Here is a 20,815-nt window from a genome sequence, read left to right as displayed (position 1 = left end):
GGCTGTCAGTCACAGATTGTGTGCTGGAGATCCACCCCCTCTCACCTTTTTTTCTCTTGGTGTCAGGAGAACTTGTCAGAAGTGACTCATGCGGAACAAGACAGCAGACAGAAATGACAAGTAGTGCTCTGGATTGAGACAAATACACACTATAGAGGGATGTGCTGTGTTTATTTTTCATATCTGAGATTTACAACCACTTTAAAGGTTCTTATTTATAAGTTCAGTACCCCATAGCAACCAGCCATAATTTATTGACTCAAGAAAAGTATATGATGAATTATGACTATACACTATATCTTAATTGTACATTACATGACACAGACCTGATATTCCGCATAGATCCTGGGCTGTGGGCTGGAACCTTTGAGTGAGAAGACACTGGCAAAGCTTTTGAAGACACGTCTCCCCCTTATAACCCTATCCTACTGTGTGACTCCTTCCTTTTTTACTAGCGTTAAAGGTGATGGAAAAATCACTCTTTGCTTTTTAACCAGTTTATTTAGTTTATTCTTAGATCAATCTTAGATCAACTCTTAACTGTCTTCTAATACAACATTAGAGCAGTGCATCTGGATCAGTGCAAACTTGTAAAAGCTTGGGTGCTGGGCCCAGGACCCCACATTGTAGGGACAGCCTGTAGTGCTGCTCCAGGCACAGGAATGCTTTGACTTCATAATTCCTCAGTAACAGTCAGAAAGTTCCTTTTTGCAGCTTTTTTTCTCCTGTATGTAGCTCCTCACCAAGAGTGTACAAAGTAAACATCATAGGACAGTATCCCTGTGCACAAGACTAAACTAAAAAGGTACACAATAGCAAAACACATCATCCTATGGAGGCGTTGCTGATGACCCCACAGTTTCCCTGGATTCCATCCATACCTTGGAGAATTTTTTTGGGCATCCCCTAGATTCGTGATAGATTTGACTCCCACGCTTATGGTACAAATGAAAATTAAATGTAAAATATGTGAAGAGCTGCAGCCTCTATCAATAAATATACCCTGAGGTAAATCTAGAAAAAATGTGAAAAAAGGGAGGGATAGATATACAGGACAGGAAGTTTTCCTACTCCACAGGCTGCACAATGGCTCATACTGTAAAAGTGAAATACCTTGTGGGGTGAATAATAAAGGTGAGTGCATTTCCTATGGGGCACTGTTTTCTAAGAAGCACAGAACAATTTAAAGGAGCACATTGTCACTTTATTATTGGACTTTCTTTATCGTACATCATAGGACACAGAGCCTTAAGTATTTACTTAATGGGTTATAGGCCACCTTCAAGTGTTGACACTGGTAAACCCTGATTAAGGAGATTGACTCCCTATATAACCCCTCCTCCTTCCAGGAGAACATCAGTTTTTTCGCCAGTGTCTTAGGTGTTGATCACGAGTGAAGATGTGCTGTGCTGAGCTCCGCTGGAATATTCCTTACCGGGGCAGGCCATGCAACCGGATCCATTCAAAGTGCTTTTTCTAGGCCGAATTGAATGGTTCCCGGGCCTCGTGTCCGAAGAAACAAGGTTTTGCCTGTAATGCTTCTCTTTTTAGAGAGCTGGACCGACCCTGGTATCCAGTATTTGTTTTTTTTCAGCCATATCCCTGGCAGGGTGCTTTACAGGCCCAGAGGTAGCATCCCCCTTTTCAAAGGAGGCCCTAATCCCTGAAGGTTTCTCAAATGGAGCCCACCGTAAGAGGTGAAGATTGGGTCTGTTACCACAGAACCCTGTGGCTGGATAAGGTAAGAGAGATTCCTCAGGAATTTTTCTAATTTCTTATGGTTTTTTTCTCCTTTAAGTAAAATGTTGCTATTTCTAAAGTCGCCACCGGGGGCTGTCAAGAGCACGTACCTGATTCCATGCTTGTCTGTCTCGTCTTTGTGTTTATGCTGCATGCTTCCTCTTAGCCCATGCTCCAGGTAGGATGTGGGAAGGGGGGGGTTCTTTCTCCCCCCCCACAGCTCCCTTCAGGCTAAGAGGCCTTAAGGCAGTCGGTGGTCACACCACCGCCGCCGCCATTAAGGTGGCTCTTCATCCACCAGCCCTCTTCTCTCCTCCGCCCCAGCCTCCCCTCCATGTGCAATCCGACAGGATCAGAGCCCTCGGCTCGCGCGGGAAAAGCAAGTCTTTTTTAAAGACGGGGAGGTGGAAAGGGTGGTTAGAAGAGGGGGGAGCGGAGCATTAGCGCAACGTCGGCGTGGTTTAAACGCCCACAACACGGGCTATACAAAGCTATAGGGTGCACTCTTAAGGACGGTATATGTATGTTTCTGAGCCCAGTTTCGCAGCAATACTATATACCAGTCATATATGTTGTATTTTTGGCACAGTAATGTCACTTTGATTTGCAGATTTTGAACAGTATTGTGGATTTTACACAAGAAAAGTTATCGCTTTTCTATTGGTTTTTTCATTTTCATTTTTGTTTGAATGCACATAGCTTCTAACAGTATTGCATTATATATAAGCGATTAGGAAGTTTACACAGTAGGATCTTTTAAATTTTCTATTTTCTGCACATTTGTCACTTTTTGCATTAAATGCACCCGTGGTATACACACCCGTCAAGTATCTAGAGGTTGCAGATCACCTCTTAATAAGAGCAGTGCCATATCTATTCCTCCCTTTTTTCACATCCACTAGATTCAGATGTAAATTTATACAATGGGACCATTTTGTTGACAACAGTCTTCCAACCATTTAAGGTAGATGCCTGAGCAGATTTCCATTTAAGAAGTTTAGACTTACGTGCATAAAACAATAAGAGGCCTATCAGAGTTCTCATGGCCCTAGAGGTGGCCAGTAATAAACGAGACCTAAAGTACAAACATCAATATATAATGGTACAGCAATAGTGATAACTCTGCAGATACATTGGGAAACCGCTGACCAGAATAATTTTATATAATTTTTATGTAACCTTTGAGGCGTTAGATAAACTCTGTGAAGAATCCTAAATTTTATTAGCCTGTCCCTGGCTGAGACCAAGCTTTGCATGGGATAGACCCAAACATCCTCCCTGTCCTCTGAATGTAACTCTGGCACCTCCGCTCGCCAACACACTAATAATTTGTCAAGGCCGTTGTGAATGGTGGGTTTAAGGGTCTTGTATATGGAAGAGAGTGTTTGTTTTTTCTAGACTATCCTCATGTAGTAGGGATTCAAAACAAACAGAATATTGGCATGCATTAAAAAGGTGATCAACTCCAGAGATAAACCGATAATTCTCCCGCTCTACAAGACTCTGGTCCGGCCGCACCTAGAGTATGCTGTCCAGTTCTGGGCATCAGTCCTCAGGAAGGATGTACTGGAAATGGAGCAAGTACAAAGAAGGGCAACAAAGCCAATAAAGGGTCTGGAGGATATTAGTTAAGAGGAAACAGTTGTGAGCACTGAACCTATTCTCTCTGGAGAAGAGATGCTTGAGAGGGGATATGATTTCAATTTACAAATTCCGTACTGGTGACCCCACAATAGGGATACAACTTTTTTGCGGAAGGGAGTTTTACAAGACACGTGGCCACTCATTAGGAAAAGAGGTTTAACCTTAAACTACGTAGAGGGTTCTTTACTGTAAAAGCAGCAAGGATGTGGAATTCAGCGGTCTCAGCGGGGGGCATCGATAGTTTAAAAAAAACTATTAGATAAGCACCTGAATGTCCGCAACATACAGGGATATACAATGTAATACTGACATATAATCACACTCATAGGTTGGACTTGATGGACTTTTTTCAACCTCACCTACTATGTAACTATATAAATATGAGTTAGGGAGGGCGTATTTCTCTTTTAGGGAGTTGAATGTCTGGAGCATACTCCCTTCACAAATTTGGCTAAGATATTTTATCCCCTTAGAGGTCCACACAATAGGGTCAGGAAACAAGGAAAAATGCTTTAGGGAGGAATTATGCCATAATGGTATATGTGGTAAAAAAGTATTTGAGGATACCAGAGGCTGTAGTTGCCAAGCCTTAATGACAGTTCTCATAGACTGAGTGATCGGGAATAAGGCTGACCGGCCTCTATATAGTATATTACGTAGGGTTTCAATAGAGCCAAGCTGCGCTGCCTCAAGCACTACAGCAGCGTTGGTCTCATCAGTTATGGGCCTGAGTAAGCAGGACGACAAGGTAATACGCAAATAAATTTGGGCATGCCAATCCAACCTCAGTCCATGGTCTTTGCAGTATTGTCATCTGTAACCTAGGCCTTTGAGCTCTCCACATAAATTAGGTCATTGCAGATTCAAATTGCCTAATTGGGATCCACACCAGTACATGACAAAGGATATACAATATAGAGGGGAGCAACTTCACTTTAATAAGATTAATCTTGCCCACAAGGGAGAGGGGGAGGTGTGACCATGCCGATAAACGTTGCTTCATTAAATTCAATAGCAGCAGTAAATTCAGGGTTGTGTAGTGTGATGCATTAGGGGATATCACTATTCCCAAATATTTGGCAGAAGAGGTCCACCTTAGAGGAAAATCTGGAGCAGCCCTGGCCTCCGCCTCTCAATCTATGGGAAGGCTGAGGGATTTGTCCCAATTATAACCTTCAAACCTGTCAAGGAAGAATGCAAGGAGAGCAAAGCCAGCGCCTCTTTAAGGGAAGGCCCGGGGTCATTCAGAAAAAGGACCATGTCGCCAGCGTAGAGTGCCACTTTTTCACTGATGGTGCCTACCTGAATGCCTTTAATGATAGGGGAATTATGAATGGCTTGAGCTATTGGCTCTATCATTGGTGCAAACAGCGCCGGGGGCAACGAGCACTCCTGTGTGGTCCCCCTTTCAATGGGAAACGCCTCCGATAGTTCACCTCTCAATTTATCTTGAGCTAGGGGGGCTTTGTAAAGTAGCTTAATCCAGGTACGGAAACGTGGACCAAATCCCATCACCTCCAGCACAGCCGACATGTAGAGCCAGTCTACTGAATCAAACGCTTTCTCTATGTCAAGCATAACCAGGACTCTAGAATCTACAGTATTTAGTCAGAGGGAAGCTGCAAGTGTGTCAGAACTCTGCGTAGGTTAATGTCTGTCGATTTCCTGGGGATAAAGCCAGTCTGGCAAAATTCTTACCATCCTTTGACCAATCTCATTGCTAGCACTTTGGTCAGGACTTTGAGATCGTAATTCAAGAGGGAAATCTGCCTATAGGATGCACAATGTTGGGATCTTTCCCTGGCTTGGGCATTAGTAAAATGTGTAGATAAGTAAGATGAGAATGAAAACGGCGCTGCCCTCTATATTATTATTAAGTAACGGGTAAAAGTGTCACAAGATCCAAACTGAATCCAGATGACTCCGATGCATAAAAGCTCCACCAATATCAAAACATAATACGGTCTAAACCAGAGTGGATCATATATTTGGAGATAACCAAAATTTCAAAAACACCAGTACTTTAGAAACTACTGAATAAAATGCGTCCCCCCAGCGGGATAAAAGTGTCATCCAGAGTGGAATATATAATAAATGAGTGAAAAAATTATTATGGTGAACAGTGCGAAAGAAGGACAGTGCAAAAAAGAAAAAAAATTAAGAATTTAACCCCAGGGTTCAAAAATATTGGGACAAAATGGCGCCAAAGAAAAAATGATTAGATAGTGAAAGAGTATGTGTGCAAATTATTATCAGTGTGATGTCCGTGTTGCCCCTTCCATATATATATATATATATATATATATATATATATATATATATATATATATATATATATATATATATATAAAGAATTGAGTAGGGTTGTGTTTGACCCCAATGTTCAAAAATATTGGGACAGTATGGCGCTTGTGAAACGTAAGGTGTCCTTCTGTGTGAAACGTGAGATGTCCTTCTGAGTGACAAACTAAATTATAATTCAATTAAACCACTCCCTGTGCATAAATTACAGTAAATAAAAATATATATACGATTGATTCCAATTTCTTTTGTTTGTAACAGGTGATATAGTTAATTTCTAAAAAGTATTTATATATAATCCATGCAGAAAAGAGTGTTGTTAACCAGGTGGGGAGAACAGAGTTCAACTGTAAATGCTGTTTATTTCACCCTAGAGGGTACACCGCAGCGACTTCTGTGCGATTTTTCATAAGGTGACTTGAAGTGCTCGCCCCCCAGTGCTACCCCACTCACCAGAAATAATCACCCCTACAGGGGTACCAAGCGACAAAGTGGGTGCCTTAGGGCGGATGATGTTCACTCCAAAAATGCTTCCATTCCTCTGCTCTGTGCGATCCTTACGGCTGTTCCAGGGAAAATATGTGCTCTGATATGACCATGCTACTCCAGCAGTGTACCACCTTAATCTGTTAAACTCTCCAGATATCCAGAGAAAAGAGAAACACAAGGGGCTGCCTTCGTGAAGTATGTCAAGTTGTTTATTCCATATAAGCAAGAAAGTCCAAAAGATACAAGCCACAATGTAAGTAATAATGAAACAGACAACGCTGTGTGCAAGGAAGGGACCAGCAGCGATCTGCGAGCGTGCGTCCCAGCTTGCGTTCCAGCGTCCACTTCCGGGTATGACGTGTGAGCGTGACTCCGCCTTACGCGTTTCGTCAAAGGACCGTCTTTGAAAACATCCTATGACGAAACGCGTAAGGCGGAGTCACGCTCACACGTCATACCCGGAAGTGGACGCTGGAACGCAAGCTGGGACGCACGCTCGCAGATCGCTGCTGGTCCCTTCCTTGCACACAGCGTTGTCTGTTTCATTATTACTTACATTGTGGCTTGTATCTTTTGGACTTTCTTTGCTTATATGGAATAAACAACTTGACATACTTCACGAAGGCAGCCCCTTGTGTTTCTCTTTTCTCTGGATATCTGGAGAGTTTAACAGATTAAGGTGGTACACTGCTGGAGTAGCATGGTCATATCAGAGCACATATTTTCCCGGGAACAGCCGTAAGGATCGCACAGAGCAGAGGAATGGAAGCATTTTTGGAGTGAACATCATCCGCCCTAAGGCACCCACTTTGTCGCTTGGTACCCCTGTAGGGGTGATTATTTCTGGTGAGTGGGGTAGCACTGGGGGGCGAGCACTTCAAGTCACCTTATGAAAAATCGCACAGAAGTCTGCGGTGTACCCTCTAGGGTGAAATAAACAGCATTTACAGTTGAACTCTGTTCTCCCCACCTGGTTAACAACACTCTTTTCTGCATGGATTATATATAAAAACTTTTTAGAAATTAACTATATCACCTGTTACAAACAAAAGAAATTGGAATCAATCATATATATATTTTTATTTACTGTAATTTATGCACAGGGAGTGGTTTAATTGAATTATAATTTAGTTTGTCACTCAGAAGGACATCTCACGTTTCACACAGAAGGACACCTTACGTTTCACAAGCGCCATACTGTCCCAATATTTTTGAACATTGGGGTCAAACACAACCCTACCCAATTCTTTGCATATATATATATGGAAGGGGCAACACGGACATCACACTGATAATAATTTGCAAACATACTCTTTCACTATCTAATCATTTTTTCTTTGGCGCCATTTTGTCCCAATATTTTTGAACCCTGGGGTTAAATTCTTAATTTTTTTCTTTTTTGCACTGTCCTTCTTTCGCACTGTTCACCATAATAATTTTTTCACTCATTTATTATATATTCCACTCTGGATGACACTTTTATCCCGCTGGGGGGACGCATTTTATTCAGTAGTTTCTAAAGTACTGGTGTTTTTGAAATTTTGGTTATCTCCAAATATATGATCCACTCTGGTTTAGACCGTATTATGTTTTGATATTGGTGGAGCTTTTATGCATCGGAGTCATCTGGATTCAGTTTGGATCTTGTGACACTTTTACCCGTTACTTAATAATATAGAGGGCAGCGCCGTTTTCATTCTCATCTTACTTATCTACTATGTAATTAGACCCCTAGGGGTACTAATTAGAGACAGGCAGCAGCTCTTATACTGTCCTAAGCGCGGATCTATCTATTTATATTAGTAAAATATGTGCCTGATTTAATAGATGGGGGCAGTGACTGGGACTCATGGCTCTCTGAAAAAACCTTGCTTAGCCTAGGAGCTAGTTGTTCAATTTGTAATTTATATCAATCTCCCGGCAACCCATCAGGCCCAGGCATTTTACTAGGGGGAAATTAGTTAATTGCTTTTTCTATTTCGGAGACAGAAATGTCTTCCTCTAGAGAAGCAGCCTCCTCTACCGACCAGGAAAATAAGGAAAGAGATCGCAGATTGTCAAGCAAGGATGAAAGATCCAGAGAGGGACCTTGGTGGAATAGGGACTGAAAAAAGCTTTGAAACTCATTTAATATGCTAGAGGGGTTGGTAATAGTCGCCAGCATCCAAAAGCAGTTTGGAGACCATCGTCAGATGCCAGGAGTCCGCAACCAGGTTAGCCAGCAATTTCCTGTTCTTGTCCCTTGACTCAAACAGCCTACCAGCCTGTAGGGCAGCATCTGCGTGTGTGAGGGAGGTGCGGTTAAGTTCTAGGTCTCTATGAGCCTGTGCCAATTGTAGCGTAATTGTGCCTAGTAGGGGAGGACACAAATTTAGAAGCTTCTGCTGACTCAGCCTGTTCCAGCAAGGTCAACTTGGAATTATATTCCTAACTCTCTTACTACTCCTAATGTCTGGGGACATCGCACCAAACCCCGGCCATCCCACACTCAATTCCAACCCTCAAAATTGGCTGTCTACCTCCTCCAACAGTAGTCATAACTCCCACCTTCTCATCCCAATTCCCCTGATTCCACAAGTCAGACCCCCTCTTTCATGTGCCCTCTGGAATGCCTGCTTGGTCTTTAACAAACTAGCTTCTGTCAATGACCTTTTCCTCTCCAAATCCCTTAACCACTTCAGCCCCGGAGGATTTGGCAGCTCAATGACAAGAGCACTTTTTACAATTTGGCACTGCGCTGCTTTAACTGGTAATTGCGCAGTCATGCAATGTTGTACCCAAACAAAATTTGCGTCCTTTTTTTCCCCCCACAAATAGAGCTTTCTTTTGATGGTATTCGATTGCCTCTGCAATTTTTATTTTTTGCAATATAAACGGAAAAAGACCGAAAATTTTGAAAAAAAATATTTTCTACTTTTTGTTATGAAAAAAAATAATAAATTCAATTTTAGTCATACATTTAGGTCAAAATGTATTCAGCCACATGTCTTTGGTAAAAAAAAGTCAATAAACGTATATTTATTGGTTTGCGCAAAAGTTATAACGGCTACAAACTAGGGTACATTTTCTGGAATTTACGCAGCTTTTAGTTTGACTGCTTATCTCATTTCTTGAGGTGCTAAAATGGCAGGGCAGTACAACCCCCCCCCCCAAATGACCCCATTTTGAAAAGTAGACACCCCAAGAAAATTGCTGAGGCATGTTGAGCCCATTGAATATTTTATTTTTTGTCACAAGTGATTGAAAAATGACAACAAAAAAATTACACAAAGTTGTAACTAAATGATATATTGCTCACACATGGCATGGATATATAGTGGGGACGGAAAGTATTCAGACCCCCTTAAATTTTTCACTCTTTGTTATATTGCAGCCATTTGCTAAAATAATTTAAGTTCATTTTTTTTCCTCATTAATGTACACACAGCACCCCATATTGACAGAAAAACACAGAATTATTGACATTTTTGCAGATTTATTAAAAAAGAAAAACTGAAATATCACATGGTCCTAAGTATTCAGACCCTTTGCTGTGACACTCATATATTTAACTCAGGTGCTGTCCATTTCTTTTGGTCATCCTTGAAATGGTTCTACACCTTCATTTGAGTCTAGCTGTTTATGATTATACTGATTGGACTTGATTAGGAAAGCCACACACCTGTCTATATAAGACCTTACAGCTCACAGTGCATGTCAGAGCAAATGAGAATCACGAGGTCGAAGGAACTGCCTGAAGAGCTCAGAGACAGAATTGTGGCAAGGCACAGATCTGGCCAAGGTTACAAAAAATTTCTGCTGCACTTTTCCTAAGAGCACAGTGGCCTCCATAATCCTTAAATGGAAGATGTTTGGGACCACCAGAACCCTTGCTAGAGCTGGCCGTCCGGCCAAACTGAGCTATCGGGGGAGAAGAGCCTTGGTGAGAGAGGTAAAGAAGAACCCAAAGATCACTGTGGCTGAGCTCCAGAGATGCAGTCGGGAGATGGGAGAAAGTTGTAGAAAGTCAACCATTACTGCAGCCCTCCACCAGTCGGGGCTTTATGGCAGAGTGGCCCGACGGAAGCCTCTCCTCAGTGCAAGACACATGAAAGCCTGCATGGAGTTTGCTAAAAAAACACCTGAAGGACTCCAAGATGGTGGGAAAAAGATTCTCTGGTCTGAGACCAAGATAGAACTTTTTGGCCTTAATTCTAAGCGGTATGTGTGGAGAAAACCAGGCACTGCTCATCACCTGTCCAATACAGTCCCAACAGTGAAGCATGGTGGTGGCAGCATCATGCTGTGGGGGTGCTTTTCAGCTGCAGGGACAGGACGACTGGTTGCAGACGAAGGAAAGATGAATGTGGCCAAGTACAGGGATATCCTGGACAAAACCTTCTCCAGAGTGCTCAGGACCTCAGACTGGGCCAAAGGTTTACCTTCCAACAAGACAATGACCCTAAGCACACAGCTAAAATAACGAAGGAGTGGCTTCACAACAACTCTGTGACTGTTCTTGAATTGCCCAGCCAGAGCCCTGACTTAAACCCAATTGAGCATCTCTGGAGAGACCTAAAAATGGCTGTCCACCAAAGTTTACCATCCAACCTGACAGAACTGGAGAGGATCTGCATGGAGGAATGGCAGAGGATCCCCAAATCCGGGTGTGAAAAACTTGTTGCATCTTTCCCAAAAAGACTCATGGCTGTATTAGATCAAAAGGGTGCTTCTACTAAATACTGAGCAAAGGGTCTGAATACTTAGGACCATGTGATATTTCAGTTTTTCTTTTTTAATAAATCTGCAAAAATGTCAACAATTCTGTGTTTTTCTGTCAATATGGGGTGCTGTGTGTACATTAATGAGGAAAAAAAATGAACTTAAATGATTTCAGCAAATGGCTGCAATATAACAAAGAGTGAAAAATTAAAGGGGGTCTGAATACTTTCCGTCCCCACTGTATGTGGAATTACACCCCAAAATGCATTCTGCTGCTTCTCCTGAGTATACCTCATGTGTGAGACTTTTTGGGAGCCTAGCCGCGTACAAGACCCTGAAAACCAATCACCGCCTTCAGGCTTTCTAAGGATGTAAATTATTTATTTCACTCCTCACTACAGTTTTGAAGGCCATAAAAGGCCATAAAATGCCAAGATAGCACAAACCCCCCCCCAAATGGGGTCCTGTACGTGGTTAGCCAAAAAGTTCCACACATGTGGTTTCCCTGTACTCAGGAGAAGCAGCAGAATGTATTTTTGGGTGTAATTCCACATATAACCATGCCATGTTTGAACAATATATCATTTAGTGACAACGTCGTGTAAAAAAAAATAAATAAATAAAATTTTAATTTTCCCGAAACTTTGTGCAAAAGAAAAAAAGAAAAGTTTGTCATTTTCCCGCAACTTGTGGCAAAATATAAAATATTCCATGGACTCAACATGCCTCTCAGTAAATACCTTGGGGTGTCTACTTTCCAAAATGGGGTCATTTGGGGGGGTTTGTGCTATCTGGACATTTCAGGGCCCCTCCGTAGCTGTGATATGAGGAGTAAAATCACAATTTTACGCCTTTAGAAAGCCTGAAGGTGGTGCTTGCTTTTTGGGGTTCTGTACGTGGCTAGGCTCCCAAAAAGTCTCACACATTCACAAATGAGGTATCCCTGTACACAGGAAAAGCAGCAGAATGTATTTTGGGGTGTAATTCCACATATAACCATGCCATGTTTGAACAATATATCATTTAGTGACAACTTTGTGTAAAAAAAATAAATTGTAATTTTCCCGAAACTTGTGGCAAAATATAAAATATTCCATGGACACAACATGCCATCTTGACATTTCAGGGCCTCCAAAACTAATAGGTAGTGAGGAAGTGAAATCACCATTTTACACCCTTAGAAAGCCTAAAGGCGGTGATTGGTTTTTGGGGTCCTGTACACGACTAGGCTCCAAAAGTTTCACACCTGGTATCCATATGCCCATGGCATGTTTGAGCAATAGATCATTTAGTGACAACTTTGTGCAAAAAAAAAAAGTTAATTTTCCCGCACCTTGTGGCAAAATATAAAATATTCCATGGACTCAACATGCCTCCCATCAAATAGCTTGGGGTGTCTACTTTCCAAAATGGGGTCATTTGGGGAGGTTGTTTGTGCTATCTTGGCATTTTATGGCCTTCAAAACTGTGATAGGTAGTGAGGAGTTAAATAAAAAATTGACACCCTTCGAAATCCTGAAGGCGGTGATTGGTTTTCGGGGTCCTGCATGCGGTTAGGCTCCCAAAAAGTCTCACATATGAGGTATCCCCATACTCAGGAGAAGCTGCAGAATGCATTTGGGGTGTAATTCCACATATAACCATGCCATGTTTGAACAATATATCATTTAGTGACAACTTTGTGCAAAAAGGGGTCATTTGGGGGGGTTTGAACTGTCCTGGTATTTTATGCACAACATTTAGAAGCTTATGTCACACATCACCCACTTTCTAACCACTTGAAGACAAAGCCCTTTCTGACACTTTTTGTTTACATGAAAAAATATTTTTTTTTGCAAGAAAATTACTTTGAACTCCCAAATATTATTATATATTTTTTTTAAAGCAAAGGCCCTACAGATTAAAATGGTGGGTGTTGCAATTTTTTTTTTCACACAGTATTTGTGCAGCGATCTTTCAAACAGAATTTTTTTAGGAAAAAAAACACACTTTTTAAAAATTTTAATGCACTAAAACACACTATATTGCCCAAATGTTTGATGAAATAAAAAAGATGATCTTATGCAGAGTACATGGATACCAAACATGACATGTTTTAAAATTGCGCACAAACGTGCAGCGGCGGCAAACTACATACGTTTTTGAAAGCATTTAAAAGCCTTTACAGGTTACCATTTTAGATCTACAGAGGAGGTCTACTGCTAAAATTACTGCCCTCGATCTGACCTTCGCGGTGATACCTCTCACATGGATGGTGCAATTGCTGTTTACATATGACACCAGACCGACGCTTGCGTTCGCCTTTCGCGTGAGCATGGGGGACAGGGGTGCTTTTTTTTAATTTTTATTATTTATTTTGCTTTTTTATTATATTTTTAAACTGTTCCTTTAATGTTTTTTTTTTTTTTTTTTTTGTCATTTTTATTGTTATCTCAGGGAATGTAAATATCCCATATGATAGCAATAGGTAGTGACAGGTACTCCTTTTTTTTTTTCTTTTTTTTTTCTTTCTTTTTGAAAAAATTGGGGTCTATTAGACCTTAGATCTCTCCTCTGCCCTCAAAGCATCTGACCACACCAAGATCGGTGTGATAAAATGCTTTGCCAATTGCCCAATGGCGCTATTTATATCCGGCGAAACCTAAATCATGAAATGCTTGTAGCTTCCGGTTTCTTAGGCCATAGAGATGATTGGAGTCGTTCTGGTCTCTGATCAGTTCTATGGTCAGCTGGCTGAACCACTGGCTGCATACGCGGGTTCCCTGTTGGGACAGGAGAGCCTGGGAAATCCATGGAAGACGGTGGGAAGGGGGGGACGTTCCCTCCCACTGCTTATAAAAGCAGTCTAGAGGCTAATTAGCCACTAGGATTGCTTTTATATGAAAGGTGACTGCTGGCTGAAAAGAATGATACCAAGATGATACCTAAACCTGCAGGCATCATTCTGGTATAACCACTAAAAGTCCAGCAACATACCAGTACGTTGCTGGTCTTTGTTGAGCATACACTGTAATGTTCTTTCTTTTCATGCAGCCTGTGGGCTGAACGAAAAAAGATTGATCGGTGGGTATGCCCACCATTAGAATATCGCCCTTAATCCATCCACTTCTAATGATGGGCATACATGAACTATTTTTTTTTTTTTTTAACTGTGGTGGTGAAATCACCTCAGACAGTGCTGGAGTCACGGCTTTACGTATTGTGGAAGCAAACGCTGTTGCTGTCGAGATTAAAAAAAAAGTGCTGCAGCTGAATGGCGTACCTGCTAAGCAAATTATGGTTAACAATAAAGCAAAGTAACATTACAGTACAGCAGTAATGCCCTGTACACACGGTCGGACATTAATCGACCATTCCGACAACAAAATCCATGGATTTTTTCCGACGGATGTTGGCTCAAACTTGTCTTGCATACATACGGTCACACAAAGTTGACGGAAAATCCGATCGTTCTGAACGCGGTGACGTAAAACACGTACGCCGGGACTATAAACGGGGTAGTAGCCAATAGCTTTCGTCTCTTAATTTATTCTGAGCATGCGTGGCACTTTGTGCATCGGATTTGTATACACACGATCGGAATTTAACCAATCGGATTTTGTTGTCGGAAAATTTTATAGCCTGCTCTCAAACTTTGTGTGTCGGAAATTCCTATGGAAAATGTGTGATGGAGCCTACACACGGTCAGAATTTCTGACAACAAGGTCCTATCACACATTTTCCATCGGAAAATCCGATCTTGTGTACGGGGCATTAGACTTGCCATACCTGCAAAGCAAATACAATAAAACATAGTAAAAATAAAACATTGCAATCTGTGCCTAAAAAAGTGTATGCTGAAGCATGGGGTCAATCCGCCCCTAATGTTAGGAGCAAATTGCTCCTCCACCCCTGCCCCCATGCTTCGGCATATATGGTCTTTCTTTTAAATGTGGTGGTGAAATCACCTCCAACAGCGCTGGAGTCACGGCTTTATGTATAGCGGGAGCAAACGCTGTTGCTGTCAATAAACCCGTACTGCAGCTGAATGGCGTACCTGCTAAGCAAATGATGGTTAACAATAAAACAAACATTACAGTATAACATACCATACCCGCAAAGCAAATACAAAAAAATATAGTAAAAATAAAACCGAGAGAACGATGGCTATAGAACAATAGTGAGCGAACAGTAGAGCGGACAGTAGAGAGCGAACATAAGAGAGAGAACAATAGAGAGAGAGAGAAGAAAAATACAACCACCACTATTTTTGGATTTTTTTATTTTATATTTTTTTTTGTGTTTTTGTGTGTTGGTTTTTTTTTTTTTTTTCACTTTTATAAAAACTGTAAAAAAACTGTAAACTGAACATTGCAGATTAGGGTCTCTCAAAATGTGATGGCCATCACATCTTTTGAGACCCCGAGACCCTGTGTTAGTGTGGCTAGGACTGTGTGGTGCTGTACCCTATGCTAAAACTCCACTAGTGTGTGGTAGCGTTTGAAACATTCACCAATGCAGAGACCAGGTTGGTCAGGACAGGAGGGACAATAAAAGCGGGTGTTGAGCCTAAATATGCGTTTGCTGCAGACACGACATCTTTTTTGGGGGTTTCTTTGGGTAGGGGGACCAGGGAGGACAAAAGGAAAATGCCTCTCATGCAGCCGGCTCACTGCATTTGAATTGGGAAGCTGGGCAAGAGCACCGTCTGGAAACAGAAGGGCTCTGACAATCTCTTCCTGGAATTTAAGGAAGGATCCAGTCCGTTCTGAAGCGTTGTATAGCACAGCCAATTGAAAGAAATAGACACTTTTTTTGTACCAGTGTCTGGCCTTACGTGCAAAGGGGTACGGCACCAACAGCTGGTCGTGGTTGTTAAGGTCCACCCTTCCAATGTTTAGGTTGTATTCGTGGACACAGAGGTGTTTCTCCACAACACCAGTCCTTGTAGGAATTTGTACTGCCGTGTCTGCGTGAAGCGAGGACAGAACGAAAACATTCCATGAATCCCTCCACTTCATTGCTAACAAATGATTACACTTCAAGCAGGCTCTCTCCCCCTGTCTAAGTCTGGATTCTACAAGCCGTTGGGGGAAGCCCCGGCGATTAGCACGCACTGTGCCACATGCGCCAATTCCATAATCAAAAGGGTGACTAAAAAGTGGCACGCTTCTGTAATAATTTTCCATGTACAAGTGGTAACCTTTCCGAATAAGGGTCACACCAAGTCCACACTATCTTACCAGTGCTCCCTATGTAGTCAGGGCAGTTCTCCAGCTCTACGTGACTGACTATTCCCTCGTAAACCATAAAACTATATGTATAGCCTGTGGCCCTGTCACAGAGCTTATACATCTTGACCCCATATCTGGCACGCTTACTGGGAAGATACTGTTTGATAGACAAGCGACCAGAAAACGTAATCAGGGACTCATCAACACAGACAACTTGATCGGGAGTAAGCAAGGCTGCAAAACGTTGGTTCAAGTGGTTTTTGAGGGGCCGAATTTTGTAAAGCCGATTAAATCCAGGGTCACCCCAAGGACGACAGACTTCATTGTCATTGAAGCGCATGAACCGCAAGATCTGCTCGTATTGTGTCCTGGCTGTGGAGGCAGAGAACAAGGGCATATGGTGAATTGGGTCAGTGGACCAATATGACCGCAACTCACTCTTTTTAGTTATGCCCATGTCGAAGGATAGGCCCAGAAAGGTCTTAAATTAGTTTCCAATCTCTGGCAAAGGTCAGCTGGGGATTAGCGGCGATGAATTGGCCAGCATACAAATTGCTTTGGTCCACAATAGATCTATAGAGATCTTCGGTGAAAAACAGCGAATAAAAATAAAGTGACGTAAAATCAACTGTTTCCACCTGAATTCTGGGTTGGCTAGTGAATGGGGGAAGTACGGGTGCTGCAGAAGTGGTGGGTTCCCAATTAGGATTGACAAATGCAGCAGGAAGGGCACTATGGGCTCGACGGGCCTGTCTTTGTCTTCTTGGTGGCAGCGGGACACTACTCGTGCTTGCCACCTTACCATCTTGAACTGCACTTGTGGGACTCGTCATGTCACCAAGTGTTAATGCACTGCTGGATGTACGACCAGGATGTACTAGGCCGCTGGTGCTTGCCAGCTCACCAGAAGAATGAACGGGGCTAGTACTGGCTCTCTGCTCTATACGAGGGACCTGACAGCAGAAGAAGATCGGGGTCTGGTACGCCTGACCTTGGCAGAGACCACATCTCCGTCGTCAGAGCTATGTCAGGGTGCCGCTGCTGTCTATAGTTTCGTATTCTGAGCCTGAATCTGACAGATGAGTGACTTCCTCTTCACTGTCATGCTCAGAAAAGTGTAGGCCTCTTCACCACTGTACCTTCGATTTAACATTTTGGTCTCTAAATTTACTGGTACAGTAGTGAGACTCACAGGTAAAAAAGCACCTGACTGTCAGCGACTGCTTCAAATGCTGCAAAAAAAACTGTTAGCGTTCGCAGGGATCAGAACGCTGCAGTTATGTGTTTTGTAAGTGACAGTGATCGATTGATACTGCACTTGGGTGGGCTGGACTGGGCGGAGGGGCTAAACGCAGGTGCTAGCAGGTATCTGGGCTGATCCTGCTAACACTGCGTTTTTGGGAACCCTAAACTGCTGGGGACGCTAGTATAGATCTAATCAGATATCGATCTGTTCAGACACTATACTACTAAGGGAGGCGTATGGTGCGTGCGTGGGTGTTAGCGCTACTGGCACTAATTTGACGCTGCCTGGGGCGACGCAGTCCCTGTCTGATCCTAAAACCTAACTTTGATCACCCGCCGGGTGATCAGGGGGTTAAACCTTTTTTGGGTAAAATACAGTGGGTGCCCTGCCGCTATAAAAAATAAACTAACTAAACTGCGTCACCTGTGACACTTATGTGACGGGCTAATCAAAAGGTTCAACCTTTATTGGGGGGGTTAGGTGGGGTCCCTAGACCTATCTGGGCCTAAGGCTAATTACCCTAACACTGATTTTTGTCACTAATGACACCAGTACAGCGATCAAAAAAAAAATCTGATTGTTGTACTGGGTGACACAGTCAGGTGGTGAAGGGGTTAACTGGGGGGGTGATTGGGGGGTTAATTGTGTGCCTAAGTGATCTGGTGTCAGTGTAGTGTTGTGCAACTCACTTTTAGATGCTCTCTCCTCTCGGTCTGGAACAGAAAAGACCCACACGAGGAGAGATGACATCACTTCCCCTGTCAGTGTTTACAGTTACACAGACAGGGGAAGGATCTCATTCGTCAGGACTGATCACCAGGTCCAGGCCAGATATCATTGGCCTGGGCCTCGGGATTGATCGGTTCCTGATCGAATCCGATCGTCACGGTCGGCTGAAACCTGGCTCCAGGAATTCGACACTACCTCTCCAGCTGCTCTGTCCCACAGTGGCCTCCTCTGGACTCACTCCTCCACACCCAGTGGACGAAAAGGAGGTGGCGTCCAACTTCTCCTCTCCCCACAATGCACCTTCCAGGTTCTTCCCACACCTCGCTCTCTTTCACCGTGCTCTTTTGAAGTGCACTGCATTTGTCTTTTCTCTCCAGCTAGTCTGAGGGTCGCAGGCATTTATAAGCCTCCTGGACCAGTGTCACGCTTTCTGGATGACTTCTCTGCATGGCTACCCTACTTTCTCTCCTCTGAAGTACCTGCCATCATCCTAGGTGATTTTAACATTCCAATCAATGTTAGTACTGCAATCACTTCTCAACTGCTCAACCTAACCTCCTCTTTTAATCTAATACAATGGAAACAAACCACCACTCACTCCTACGGCAATACTCTCGACCTCGTATTCTGCCATCGCTGCACTCCCTGCAACCTCTCTAACACCCCCTTTCCTCTCTCTGATCACAACCATACCGGTTTCACACTCTCCTTGTCTCCTACCTAACATGCTGCCAACCCACAATCCACTACCCACAGAAACCTTTGCAACCTCAACCCTTCCCTTCTTCATTCTGCTACTGATGGACTTTACAACAAAATCGCACCCCTGTCCTGCCCAGACCTAACCACTTCCATCTACAACAACATGCTGTCATCCTCCCTAGACGTACTTGCTCCTCTTTCTACACACAGGACCAAGCCCCATCTGCCACAACCCTGGCAAACGGATGACACCAGAAGTCTCAACAGATGCAGGCCTACTACAACACTCTCATCAAAACCCTCTCATCCAAACCTCGTCAACTCTTTTCTACCCTTAATTCCTTACTTTGCCCCCACCCACCAACTTGCTTACTGCTCAACAGATTGCCAACCATTTCAAAAGCAAAATCGACACAATTCGCAAAGAGATATCCAGCATTCAACTTTCTTCCCTACCCAACACCTCAGGTCCAACACCACACTCAATACTCTCCTCCTTCTGCCCAGTTACCACCGATAAAGTTGATTAACTCTCCATGGCCCACCTCACCACCTGTCCCCTGGACCCTGTCCCCTCACAATTACTGCGACCACCTTCCTACTCTATTTTAAACCCTCTAACCCACATCTTCAACCTTTCCCTCTCCTCCGGCACCTTTCCTTCCCCGCTCAAACATGCATTGGTTACCCCCATACTTAAAAAAACACTCACTAGACCCCACCTGTTTGAATAACTTAAGACCCATCTCCCTGCTCCCATTTGCCTCCAAGCTCATCAAACTCCTTGTCCATGACCGAATGAGTCGCTACCTCACGGACAACAACGTTCTCGACCCCCTACAGTCCGGCTTCCGTCCACAACATTCCACTGAAACTGCCCTACTAAAACTCACCAATGACCTACTAATTGCTAAAACCAATGGCCATTACTCCATACTCATACTTAGACCTCTCTGCTGCCTTCGACACAGTTGACCACATGCTCCTCCTCAGCAAACTACACTCCCTTGGCCTATGTGATTTTGCTTTATGCTGGTTCTTCTCCTACCTATCTCAGTGCACTTTCATTGTCACTTAGATCTCCTCTGCTCCTCTTCCTCTCTGTTGGGGTACCCGAAAGCTCTGTCCTTGGGCCCCTCCTATTCTCGCTCTATACCTCTTCCCTGGGCCAGTTGATGACCTCCCATGGCTTCCAATACCACCTCTACGCCAATGACACCCAGATCTATCTCTCCACTCCTCAACTTACCCCCTCGATCTCCTCACGGATCTCAAACTTACTGAATGACATATCGGTATTGATGTCACACCACTGTCCCAAACTCAATCTTTCTAAAACTGAGCTTGTAATATTTCCTCCTTCCCAGTCCCCCCCATGACTTGACTATTAAGATCAACAGCACAACCATTGGTCCCTCCACACATGCCAGGGTGCTGGGTGTAATCCTGGACTCTGACCTCTCCTTCAGACCCCACATCCAATCACTGGCTAAATCCTGCCGCCTTAACCTCCGCAACATCTCCAGAATTCGACCCTTCCTGACTGACACCACAAAGCAACCTATTCACTCCTTGATTATTTCCCGCCTTGACTACTGCAACTCTCTCCTTAATGGCCTACCCTTACGTAGGCTATCCCCCCTTCAGTCTATTATGAATGCTGCTGCTAGACTAATACACCTCACTAATTATTCCGTGACTGCTGCCCCTCTCTGCCAATCCCTTCGCTGGCTTCCCCTACCCCACCGTATAAAATTCAAAATGCTAACCACAACATACAGGGCCATCCATAACATCCTACCCCCCCGCTACATCACCAACCTCATCTGCAGATATCTCCCAAATCGTCCCCTCCACTCCTTCCAGGACCTCCTGCTCTCTAGATCCCTTGCTACCTCCTCTCATGCTCGCCTTCAGGACTTCTCCGGAGCCTCTCCCATCCTCTGGAACTGGAAAAAAGGATAAATCGCGCTACCCTAAAAATTATTGGTGAATATAGCACACACGTGTATACAAAAAATGCATGATAGATATGGCATGTGTATGGAAA

General features: G+C 43.4%; 1 protein-coding gene across 4 annotated transcripts in view; it reads left to right on the top strand.

Moving 5' to 3' along the window:
* Positions 1–20,815, top strand: part of LRRK2 (leucine rich repeat kinase 2) — a 546,702-nt gene that overhangs the window by 132,149 nt on the left and 393,738 nt on the right. The window lies entirely within an intron of this gene.

This window comes from Aquarana catesbeiana, linkage group LG03, assembly GCF_042186555.1.
Source record: "Aquarana catesbeiana isolate 2022-GZ linkage group LG03, ASM4218655v1, whole genome shotgun sequence".
Classification (NCBI taxonomy): domain Eukaryota; kingdom Metazoa; phylum Chordata; class Amphibia; order Anura; family Ranidae; genus Aquarana; species Aquarana catesbeiana.
This window is presented reverse-complemented; position numbering and strand designations above follow the sequence as displayed.